The 13,047-nt window shown below is 40.0% G+C and overlaps 1 protein-coding gene across 1 annotated transcript in view; it reads right to left on the bottom strand.

Annotated features, from left to right (window-relative positions):
- EYS (eyes shut homolog) overlaps positions 1 to 13,047 on the bottom strand; it is a 1,266,634-nt gene that overhangs the window by 231,247 nt on the left and 1,022,340 nt on the right.

Below are 13,047 nucleotides of genomic sequence, written 5' to 3'. Positions count from 1 at the left end.
GAAAAAAAAAAACAAAAAACTTCCACACACATGTATCTAAGCTTGAATACAAAGTAAACATAATTATTTCTTTTTTTTTTTAATGTTCAAAGAATTTTAGCTTCTTTCCACTCTTTTCATGTGTTACCTGTTGTTTCTCTTCATGCATTTGAAATTCACCAACTCTCCGCTGAATGGTTCTCTTTTAGGGTCTAAAATTCCAGCGTTAGTGAGAAAGCGTAATAAGCTCTTAGAAAAATCTCTGTCCTTTGTAAAGTTCATTGACATATAATTTAACATATTAAGGATGAGCGAGAGCAGAAATTTCCTTGTAATTATAAAAGTAAGAATCACAAGGCAGCAGGTCATTTTCTTGGTGATTGATGGGCTGGACTTGGGGTCATTTGTAAGTTTAATTTGGGGACGTGGTCAGAATCAGAGAATAATAGCAGTGCCACGACTGTGCAAGTTTCATGTGGACCTTTATGTAAATGTTCCTGCAATCATGACCTGCTTTTTCCTTTAGTCACAAGAGTTAGCTATTTGGTATACCACTTCAGGAAATTAGCTGGTGACTGAAAAACACACAAGAAGGATGTCCTGCTGTATTCCAAACACATTTACCTTCGGGGCTCAGTTTTGTGGTAGAGTCAGGACAATCGCTCTTCGATGCTCATAGAAGCATGAGATGCATCCTTCTCCTCAGCCTGCAGAAAACGGACAGCCACGGACCTTCTGGGAGTAGCCAGGCAGTGCCCCTGGAAGGAGCTCCATGTCCATTTTGTCCACGCAGAGTGTCTTGCCATGGAGTTCCCTCTTTACCTCTCCAGATGTGCCCCGTGTGACTAAATAGAAACCAGCCCACATACCATTTGAATTGAACGCGGAGGCTTCTCTTTATTTCTTCCTGAATTTCTTTATCAACATGGTCCTTTATACATTTTTTTGGTCATTGGATGCCAACCAGTTTATTTTTCCTGAGCTTTGCTTTCAAGCTTTTCTCCACCGACTTGCCTCCAGTTAATCAACACTTTCTTAGGGCTGCCCCGTGCAGCGCTATCATCAGCATCAATCATTTTTAAGTACCTCCACTCGACTTTCCCCATGTTGTACACTTTTCTTGTAAAATAGCTCCCATAATAGCCTAGAAGGCCAGATCTGGAGCCAGATTGCCTGGGCTGGAATCCTCGTTCACTGAGCGACCTTGGGCAAGTTATTTAATATTTCTGGGCTCCGTTTCCTCTCCTTTAAATGGGGATGATCATAGCACTTTTCGCAGATGATTGTTGTGATGATGAGATGAGGTGATGCAGGTAAAACATTTGGGATAGTGCTGGAGATGTACTAAATATTTAACTGTGAAAAAACCTGTCATTGTTTCAGTTTTATTGAGGTATAATTGACAAAGCTGCAATATATTTCAAGTGTACAACATGACGATTTGGTAAATGTATACATTGTGAAAGGATTTCCACCACTGAATTATTTCACACATCTGTCACCTCACATATTCAAGTTTTTCTCTCTCCTTTTGTGTGTGTGTGTGTGTGTGTGTGTGTGTGTGTGTGTGTGTGTGTGCAAGGGCACTCAGCTTCTACTCTCAGCAAATTTCAAATATACAAAAACTGTTATCTGCTATAGTAGCCATGTTAGTTAGACATTAGATCCTCAGGCCTTAGTCATCTTATAACTGAAAGTTTGTAACTTTTAACCAACCTCTTATTATTTCCCCCACTTCCCAGACCCTGGAAACCACCATTCTACTCTGTTTCTACGAGTTCAACTTTTTTCTTTCAACAATTCTACATATAAGTGATATCATGCAGCATTTGTCTTTCTCTGTCTGGCTTATTTAACTTAGCATAATGCTTTCCATGTTCGCCCATGTTGTATCAAATGGCAGGATTTCCTTCTTCTATTTTTTTAAGGCTGAGTAATATTCATATACTAGTATGTCACATTTTCTTGACTCATTCATCTGTCAGACATTTCCATTGCTTCCATACCTTGGCTATTGTGAGTAATACTGCCATGAACATGGGAGTCCAGATAGCTCTTCGAGATAGTGATTTCATTTCCTTTGGATACTATCCAGAAGTAGAATTGCTGGATCCTATGGTAGTTCTGTTTTTGATTTCCTGAGGAAGCTCTATCCTGTTTGCTTAGAGTGGTGGCACCAATTTACATTACCACAGTGCAAAGTGTCCCCTTTTGTCCACATTCGTGTTAACACAATTTCTCTTAGGTAAGTTTTAGATGTCCTATCTCTTTGTTGAAATTCTCACTTTGTTCGTGCATTGCTCCCTGACCTTGAGAAGCATCTGTAGGATCATTATTTTGAACTCTCTTTTGAGTAAATCGTTTATCTGTGTTTCATTAAGACTGATTTCCAGAGACGTATTTTGTCTTTTGTTCGCAACATAATCCTGTATTTCTTTATTTCCTTTGACTCTCTGCGTTGGTCTCTACATGTTAGATAAAAAGGCCACCCCACCCAGTGTTGACAGAGAGGTCTTGCCTAGGAAATGAAGGTTGTTAATGAGCCTGGCTTGAGCTCCTGGTTGTCTCTCAAAACTCTGTGATTGTACAAGTGTTTTCTTTGTTCTTAGTGGTCTCCAGTGGCTGCCGATGAGCCAAGATCCACCAATGTCCCAAAGGGAAGAAGCACAGTCTGTGCTTACATCAGGCTGATCAGAAGCCAGACTCTCTGGAACAGTTACTCCCCTGCCAGGGAGAAGCTGGGAGATGGGCATTTGCCTTCTTCCTGTGCTGAGCCTGGGTGTAAAGCCATGGGGTGGTGGTGCTCCTGTACCCATTTAAAAACTACATCTGTGTTTGCTACAGTCCCATGGGGCTCATAAATGCAAGTCCTGTTGGCTATAAGAGTAAGGTAATTTGGGGAGGGGGGCCTCTCTCATCAGCAGCTGTAGAAGCTGGGGTGCCACATGTGCACCAGCTATTTCCAGAGAGATGCTGGCAATACTGTCTCATTGTTGGAGCGTGTTGGAGGGAGAAAGAGGCAGAAATGTCCTCCAGTTCTGCTGGACTTTTTGGAGGATCACAGACAGTCCCTAGATGCATGAAAAGTACAAGCCTCCCATCAGACAGTAGCTTATAAAATATGCAATCAAACCCCTCTCAGGCAAGACTGGCAGATGGGCATTTTCACTTGCTCCCTCTGTGCTGAGCCCTAGGGGGTAGCTGTGACAAGTTCTCATGCACCCATTAAGAACTGCTTCTTTGAAAAAATCTCAAAATATCTAACTTTACACCTAAAGGAACTAGAAAAAGAATAAAGCAAAAGTTGGTAGAAAGAAGTAAATAATAAAGATTAGAGCAGTAATAATTGCAATAGACTAAGATTAGAGCAGTAATAATTGCAATAGACTAAAAAACAACAACAAAGATTAATGAAACTAAGAGCTGGTTCTTTGAAAAGATAAATAAAATCAACAAACCTTTAGATAGACTCATCAAGAAAGAAAAATATCCAGAGACATAGAAGCATGGAACAGACTGTCAAATCTCAGAGAGAAGGTGGGGGTGGGTGGTTGGGTGGGAAGAGATTAACCAAAGAACTTATATGCATATATGCATTAACTCATATGGACATAGACAATAATGTGCTGAAGCTCTGGCGTTGGGATAGAAGGGTCAATGGGAAAAAAGGGGACATATGTAATACTTTCAACAATAAATATTTAAGAAAAAAAGAAGGTAACCTTAGAATATGGAGTATGTGCAGTACTTGATTATGAAAATTAACAAAAGGAAAGAGCAAGTAGATTAATGATTAGATATAATAAATTCATTTAATGAATAATTAAATATTTGCTACTTTATATTTAAAAAAAAGAAAGAAAAAGAGAGGGTCCACATAAATAAAATTGGAAATGAAAGAGAAGTTACAAAAGATATCAAAGAAATACAAAGGATCATGTAAGGCTTAACACCAATAATTTGGACAATCTAGAAGAAATGAATAAATTCTTAGAAACACACAAATTTCCTAGACTGAAATAGACATAGAAAATCTGAATAGACCAATTACAGGTAAGAAGATTGAATCAGTAATAAAAAAAAACTCCCAACAAACAAAGATACACAACAAGATGTCTTCAAGGATGAGTTCTACCAAACATTCAAAGGAGATTTAATACCTATCCTTCTCAAACTCTTCCAAAAAAACCCCACACACAACCACTTCCAAAATTATTTTACGAGGCTGGCATTATCCTTATATCACAACAAAAGATAACACACACACACACACACACACACACACGCACACACACACTGGAATATTACTTAGCCACGAAAAAGAATAAAATCTTGCCATTTGCCATAACATGGATAGATTTTGATAGTATTATGCTAAGTAAAATAAGTCAGAAAGAAAGACAAATACTGTACGATTTTGCTCATGTGGGACCTAACCCCCCTCAAACCAAACCAAACAAATACAAGCTCATAGACACACACAACAAACTCATGGTTGCCAGGAGAGAGGTTGGTTGAAATGAGTGAAGGGATTGCAGCATTATTCACAATAGCCAAGAGATGAAAAGCAAATAGACATATTGCTAGACATTGTTGGTGAGCAGCCAATCAGGCTAAATAAAAACATTAAATTCTAGTACAGTCTACATTGCCTAAATATATGGTGGCTGACATGCGAGGATTATACAGAACTCAATCTAAGTAAGACAACAGAAGCCTGGAATGCTAAAGAAAGATCTCTCAAAGAAAGAAAAAGACAGCTGTCACATTATTATTCAGTGAGATGTTCATAGATTGCTTTCTTTCATTAGAAGCCTTAAAAAAAACCTTCCCAAAACCTTCCAATCTCATATTCTTTACTAATATAAGAACTCTCCATAAAGCAGCTATTTTCTCTTTGGCATTTCTAAAATGTTTGCTTCAACATTTGCTTGATAAGTGGAAAAATTTATTTGGACAACATTTACTATACATTTTTGCCCTTTTTTTCCTGAGCTCTCATATAGCATTTGTCACAACTTTAAAAATAAAATAAATATTCTATAGTCTAAAATTTAAAAAAGAAATGAGTGAAGGGGATCAAGAGATCTAAATTGGCTATAAGATAAACAAGTTACGGAGATGTACAGCATAGGGCCTATAGAGCATAATATTATATCAGCTTCGTATGGTGACAGATGGCAACTAGACTCATTATGGTGATCATTTCGTCATGTATATGCACGTTGAATCACTGTTCTGTACACATGAAACTAATATAATATTGTATGTCAATTATACCTCAATTAAAACACAACTGCATTTTTAATTTCTATCGTCCTGTGAATCTTGTGGATGCAAACCCTATTGGATTCAGAGCTAGAAGTCTTGTAGGCCCATCCCTTGGGAAACTTAAAAGCTGAAGTTCTGCAAAAGCTTCATTTCTCAGAGAGAAGCTGGGAGTTGGGTTCCTTCCCAGTTTTATGGTAAAAGTGTGCCTCAGCCTTTCCTACCCCTTTTGATGTGGGTACTTTCTCATTGGCCTGATGTGGAGGAGTCATCGGCTAGCCTAGAATTCTTGCAGAGGGAGCTACTCAGTGTGTCCTGGGGAGGAGGTGAGCTGAGGAGTCTCTGTGTAGCCATTTTGGTCTTCTGAGTGACATAAAGATTTTTTTGTTTTGTTTTAAATTTAAGTTGGCCTAAAACAAGCCTATGACATAAGTGCTGAATAAAAATATTTATAAATAATGATAAAAAGTATTTTCCATCTAATAATTTAGCAAATTAAAAAGATTAAAAACATCTAATGTTGGTGAGGCTGTGGGGAAATTGACAATTGCTAGAAAGAGTGTAATTGGTTCAGCCTTCATGCACAATATAAATGCAGCACAGTAAGGCTTATTATTCCTCGTGTAGGTATGCAGCGTTGACGAATGACTCTACAATACATTCACTGAGTGCCTTCCCGATGAGCACAGAAACATGTAGATTGCTTACATGCTACACATGGGTCATGAGGAGCCTGTTTACCTTGTCAGCCACCTCTTACCATTACCTCTGTAACATCTCACTGACACCACGTTGGATTTGATGCTGAGCTCAAAGTTTGGGTTCTCCTGGGTGCTTAGTGGTTCAGTTATAAGCCTCTAGTTCCTCATTATCTTTAAATGCCTTATAGAACCACCTTCTTTCCTCAGGTTATGGTGTAGGAAGCAGAGGACCCTGGTGATCACTTCACTGATCTACCCCAAACCTCCTTATGTTCACCCTACACTGGCAGGGAAGCCGGGGGCTCCCTCTTCCTGCCATGTCTTGAATTCTCTCTGCTTTAGGCTTACAGTAAAAATCCCTGTTTTAGGTGTGTAGGAAAAATCCAAGATCTATTCTGATAGGCCTGACTCTTGATATATAAATGGGGTCTAAAGCAGTTTAGAACATTCCTTTCTCTCTCTTCCAAGACCATTTTGCTACTGAGTCAGGAAAGTCAGTTGGAGGCCAAAGCTGTTTAATAGACTCTGTTCTGGGTGGCAGCTGACCTCTGTTTCACTGGGCAAGAAGCCTCAGCACTGGAGATGGATGACTGAAAGGGAATTAAAAGGGAACTAAAGCCCGGCCAGTGTGGCTCAGGGGTTGAGTGTTGACCCGTGAACCAGGAGGTCATGGTTTGATTCCCAGTCAGGGCACATGCCCAGGTTGTGAGTTTGATCCCCAGTAGGGGGCATGCAGGAGGCACCCAATCAATAATTCTCTCTTTTCATTGATGTTTCTATCCCCCCACCTCTGAAATCAGTAAAAAATGATTAAAAAAATTAAAAGGGAAATAAAAATACATTGCTTTAATATCCCACCAGTATAATTCACCTTATAATACAAAGTGGAGAGAGGGAATACAAAACAAACTTGTTGTTCATTGATGTTTTATACTCCAGGCATATGCAAAGAACTTTTTCTAAAGACCTTGCCTTGCAGCCCCTGGACCCCGGGGAGTAGTTAAATCAGTTGTACTAATGAGACACAGGTTCAGTTAGTCTTGTTTATGAAACCTTCTTCCCTGAATATGTCATATTTCTACATGAAAAAAAAAAAAAGATTCCAAGTACTTTCAAATGTCCTTTTCAACCAAAATATTGCTTATAGTTGGTTGTAAATCACATCTCTCCTATTTTCCTTCCAGGCCATCATTATAACCCATATTGAATGGAAAGTAGTATATTTCACAATATCCCCATTAATCAACAGATAATTTTGGTCATTGGTTAAACGATTTTGATTGGTCTGCTTTTGTTCACATTTGCATATGCCAAAGTTCTTTCATTACTGGCTTTCTGCCCATCAGTAATACCTCAAGGGGGCTTAAAGCAAAAGCCTTCTGGTTAGAAATGCCCAGAAAGCTACTATGAAAATGCAGAGAGACAAACTCTTCTGGTGGAATGTCAATTCACTTATATAGTAAAACACTCGTGTAAGGTGAGCAGCTGTACCCTGGCATGGTTCAGCTCAGCTTGAATTTTAGCTGAATAATTCCGTGCAGCTCCATTTGCTACTTAATGTAGCTATGAAAACATATTGGCCCTCTGGTCTTTGGCATTCACCATACAGCACTAAGAGTACTTAACATTCTTTATGTTCCTTCTAGAAAAAAAAGTTATTTTTCCTTCTTTACTGTTGATAGAGAATATTTTGAATGACTTTTTTTTTTTACTTTGAAAAATAGAACAGAACCTCGTGGTGAGGGCATAGGATTTGCTGTGCCAGGCTGTTTTGTTGATTCAGCTGTCAGATGAGCAAGAAAATAAAAGGGGAAAGTAAACGATTCAGACCAGATAGGAGATATGATAAGCCAAGTGACAAATATAACTCCTGAGAAATGTAAAATAAGGTGGTTGAGACTAAATTTAGATTTTTTAAGTCCTATGGGGATTGGCTATATGTAGAACATTGCAATAATCCTTGGCAGAAAAATTATGTTTCATTGTAATTAACCCGGGGGAGAGGGGCTCCCCTCCTCAGCCACCTCCCTCTGTGAGTACCTAGGACATTCATAGGAACAACTACTATTTTTAGCTCAGGTGCCACTAGTAGCACAGCGAAGTCACCTTTATGATGATGGGAGCATCCTTTGTCCACAGCTACTTGAAAATATTTTAAAAAGGCGCTAAAAAGTGCCGTGAGCTAGGTTATAGTACTCCAGACTGCATTTAATAATGAAAAGTCTACCTAATCTTTACTTTTTTAACAATGCAAACCATTTCTCAGGAGAACCTTAAAAAAGTGAGTGTAAATATTTTAGTATCATTGATGGATTATTTTTTCTTGTAATTTCTATCCCCCCCCCCCCAAAATATCTAATTTTTAAATACATTTGGGCCAAGCAAGTTAGTAACAACAGTTAAATGGTACATATGTTAATATAATTTAGATATTTTAAATATAATTGAGAACATGATCTCCCTGTGGTCGAACTTCATTCCTTGAATCGTCTGTGCCTGCCTAGCCGTAAACAGTGACAAGTGGAAGAGCTAGATTTCAGGGTTGAATATAAAAGGAACCTAAGGGAAAGATTTTTTAAATGTGGTTTGATATTCTAGAACTCTTAGGAGTAATTATCATCTATCTACCTGTCATCTATCAATCATCTAAATCCATCCACCCATTTGGATTCACTAGAGGGAGAAAATGCCGTCTCCATGAGCATCTTGCAGAAAAGTGAGAGGACGCACGCAGTTGGCGCCCACTCGCCCCTGCATCTCAGTCTAATTCTGAAGTATGGATTTGAGTTGAAAGGAAGCTCAGATAGTATTCTCTCTCTCTCTCTCTCTCTCTCTCTCTCTCTCTCTCTCTCTCTCTCTCCTTCCCTCCCTCTCTCTCTCTCTCTCAACAGAAAAAGAGCAGAATTTATTTCCTTTCCTTTTACTGAAGGGAAAAAAGGCCCCTCTTAAAACAGCATTGTATTAAAAAAGCTGCTCAGGCTTCTTTAGGGACAAACACCTGAATGGTAGCCCTGCCTTTCCTCCTTACAAACTTAGTCTATAAAAGAAAGTCAGCGTGTCACACATTGACATTTGCGTTTGATTTGGAGTATGTTTTTTCCAGTCACAAATTTTCTTACCTGAAAAATGGTTTGTGTATTTACAGCGTCCAGTTCCTCACCCAGGAATGAGGTGCCGTGTGTCAGGAGGCCCTGATTTCAGTGGCGCTTTGCATTCCACTCTCTTTGAAGGGTGTAGGGCAGAGGCCAGGCGTAGCTTGCCAGTCACTGCACACTTCCTTCTTCTCACAGTGAGCCATGCTGGGGGTGAATGATAACATGAGGCACCTGCCTCAGATGCCTGGCCCCCAGCACAGAGGGCGTTTCACCTAATGGCTTTTTCCCCGGCTCATTATTCCGTATTTACAATTAACCAAGCATTACAATTGAGCACCTCTTTCTCCTGGTAAAGATGTTTTTCAATTGACATCTTTAATTTTAAAGTAGTTTATTACATAAAAAAAACCAAGATAAGATCATGGTGAGGATATTATAAACTGTTTTGGGGGCAGGGGCAATAATTCCATCATTCCACTAGGGCCTAGTGACTAGGGGATCAGAGGTTGTTAGTGAGGATGGCCTTCAGGCAAAGAGAGGGGAACGCCAATGTAAACAAAACAAAACAAACACAGAACCTGATCATGTCAACATGCGGCAGGGAAAAGGGTGCATGAGAGAATGTTGACAAAAATGACAACTGGGGAGGCATGGCTCGGCTTTTCCAGAGGATGCTGTGCACAAGGAACACCCGAGGAGCATCCAGAACCCCAGCAGGAAAACGCCTGGCCGCACAAGAAGCGCTTCTTGTCAATTTTGAGTTGAATCTTAAAATATGAGATGTGACGTTGCAAGACATACATCTCAAGGGGTCGTTGGGAAGGACCGGCTGGCTTAATCTTTGTGGAAGTTTTAGCTCAGTGTTCGCCATACAGGAACCCCTTTGTTATTTTCATCACAGTTGCTCCTACGAGGTAGGTACTAGTCTTATTCCTTTTCATGTGTGTCTCCAAAGGTTACGTCACTTGCTGGGAGAAACTGCGTGTTCCCGGGACTGCCCATTAGGCGGCCACGCTTCGCTGGCCCAGGGTGGGGCTGGAGCACAAGCTGGTCTCCTCCGATGTGCTCTTCCTTGATTCTCAATTCTAAACAGCACTGAGAACGGCTGGAATTACCCACCTTGCGTCCCCAAGAGAGGGATCTGGATCCTGGGGACAAACCCTGTTTTCTGTGCTTTCGGGTTCTTGAGCTTTTATTTTAATTCTTGAGCTACTCCGTACCTTTTGGATACGTTCTGTTTTTCTCTTGTGACTTTGGCCCTGCACTGTTCTCTGCTTGGGCGAGGGGCTGGCCCGGGATGGAATGACCGTGCCCACAGGCGGCTCTGCTGTGGCCTCTGCTGAGCTGGCCCCGGGAAAAGCTAACGTTGGTAGCATCCTCCGTCTTGGGGGAGGGAGGATTTGAATGGCCCCAGGACACACGTAACTTGTGACTTCCCTAGTACAATAAAATCACGTTACTAAAGGTGGCCTCAAACTTTTTTCATCCATTATTCTGCATCATCAAAGTAATGATGACTTGCGAGGTCTGTAGCATTTGTTTGAGTGCCTATGTTTATCTGATAACTTTCTTCGTATATTTTTATAAGAATAACCATTCTGTTTGTAAATCTGGTCTCTATTTCCTCTTACTGAGCCCAAGTATCACTGATTACTTAAGAGAAGGGACCATGCCTTTTTCTACCCATCTTGGCTGCCACATTCTAGCTTCTCTGTGTATCTGAGGTGATTTCTGATTATTCCCCACCAGGTGCAGCTGCCTTGCGTTCTGAAACACCTGCCTTTTCGTTCCACCTTTTGTGTGTTGGCTCGTGCTGTTTCCCCCACTTGAAATGTTCTTGCTCTCCACTTCATCTTATGGAGCCCTACACCTCCAGTTTCAAGAGGCCCTCTTCCCTTACATCTCAATCCAAGCTGATTTCTCTCCAAATCCCCATGGCTCTTACATTCAGTACCTCACATTACAGTAATTATTTCCTGGGTGAGTGTTTAAACTCCTACCTAAATGGTAAGATTCAGGTAAACAGTTCTTTTGCCCCAACATTTAAATATCAAAAGTTTTAAACATACAAAAAAGATGAAAGGAATTTCATGGTGTGAACAGTCATATGCCCACCTATACCCTACAATTTTACTATATTCACTTCATCACGTATATTTCCCTCCATCTATCCCTTATTTTACTTTATTTTTGTGTATGATACACAGAAATAATTTGAAGAAATCAGTCCCATTTTACCATCAAAACTTCAGCATGTTTATCACTAACTAGAGTCAACATTTTTACTGGCATTTTTTGTGATTAAATTTCTATACTCCAGAGCAACCAGCAAAGTAGGGACCATATCATAGAACATCAATTTATCCACACTGGATTGAATTTAGACACCAGTTTGAAATACATTACAAATTAATAGCGTGGAAGCCCAAATAAATGGTTTCTGGACCTGTGGAGGTGGGTGTGTTTTATGCGTTTGCAGAAGAGCTATACCTATATGTACCAACCCAACTTGTGATCTGTCAGATATATTCTAGGGGAATGATCAGGCAATGCTTCAGGAGGCAGACAGGTCACCATCTGATTGATTGAAATACTAATATGGAGCTGGTTATACTCTGTGCTTAAGAAGCAAGAGAGGAGTACTCCAGTTTATCTAAAGATACACATTGAAATAGGTGATAAAATAGCCCCAAAGACAAAAACAGGGTTCATGTGTACTAGCCCGAGCCACTGGATGCAGCTGGGGGGAAGCTCAACTCCTTTATAAAGCAGCACACACCCAAATGGACCATCTGGGCTCAGGCAGATGGATCTGGAGGAAGGTGTTCTAAGCCTGGGTAGTTTCTGACATCCTATTAGGAGAAAGTTACAGTGCTCCTCAGATTTGGCATCACCTTTTAAAACATGTTATTCCAGTAGTCATCATTCACCCAAGTCCTTCCTTTAACTGATATGGAATATGTATATCTATAGTCACATCCTTTTTTATAAGGATGTTTATTTATATCGCATGTCTATTTATATCCACATACATTCCCTCATTCTTCAAATGAACAGGCCCCTTCTCATTCAAGTATCTCTGGTCATCCCCTCTTTGAAGAGTCCTCTCTGGACCCGTTTATTTAAAAGGAAGGTCCACTCTCCTCATTATACTCTTACCTTGTACTCTATTTTACCTGAAACATATCACAGTTATTAACTACAGAGTGTCACACAAAAAGTACACACACACACTTTTAATCATTATAAAGGCTGTGTTTATTAAAATACATTTCATTTTCCAAATTGAGCTATCAGCTGTTAAAGTGTGGATACATTTTGGGGGACGCCCTGTATATACTTTTTTATTTATGTCTTATCTTTCCACTTTAGTAGGCAAATAGCAGAATCATATTTCCCCCTTCTCCTGTGTGACTAGAAGTTATTAGAGTACCTGATCCATAGTAGACAACTAATTAAAATTTACTGAATTGTAGATATTGAAAATTCATGAATAGGGAAAAAGTTTGTTTCAGTATTATCCCAAATGCCCTTGCTGTGTTTGACTCCTACCTTCTCATTTCCTTGCACTTTGATCTATCTGGGCCTTTTGACTGGGGACTGCACCCAGACTTGCCTTTCTGTACAGTGCCCCCAGTTACAAATCATCGACCCCATCTCTGAAAATTCTCATTCCTTTCGCATGCTTCTCTCAGCTAGGGGTAAGAAGGAAATTATATCCGAAGGAAGAAATTGACCACAAGCTGTGAATGATTGAGAACCCCACTTAATGTGCTAAACCTCCTGAGGATGTTTACATATTCCGAGAGGGGTAAACTGGCAGTGTGACTAGGCAACTTAACTAATTTCAGGCAGTGTGTGTGGGATAGACCTAGGGATTTAGCTGACTAAAAACCAGTCTGTATGGTCTGAAAATTGAAAAACTCGCATCCTTCTTTGAGTGCATTCTATGTTATGTGCTCTTACATTACATACTGACTTCCATTACCTGTGACTCGTTCATT

This window comes from Myotis daubentonii, chromosome 6 (genome assembly GCF_963259705.1).
Source record: "Myotis daubentonii chromosome 6, mMyoDau2.1, whole genome shotgun sequence".
NCBI classification, from domain to species: domain Eukaryota; kingdom Metazoa; phylum Chordata; class Mammalia; order Chiroptera; family Vespertilionidae; genus Myotis; species Myotis daubentonii.
The sequence above is the reverse complement of the archived record's forward strand: the minus strand, read 5'-3'. Positions and strand labels throughout refer to the sequence as shown.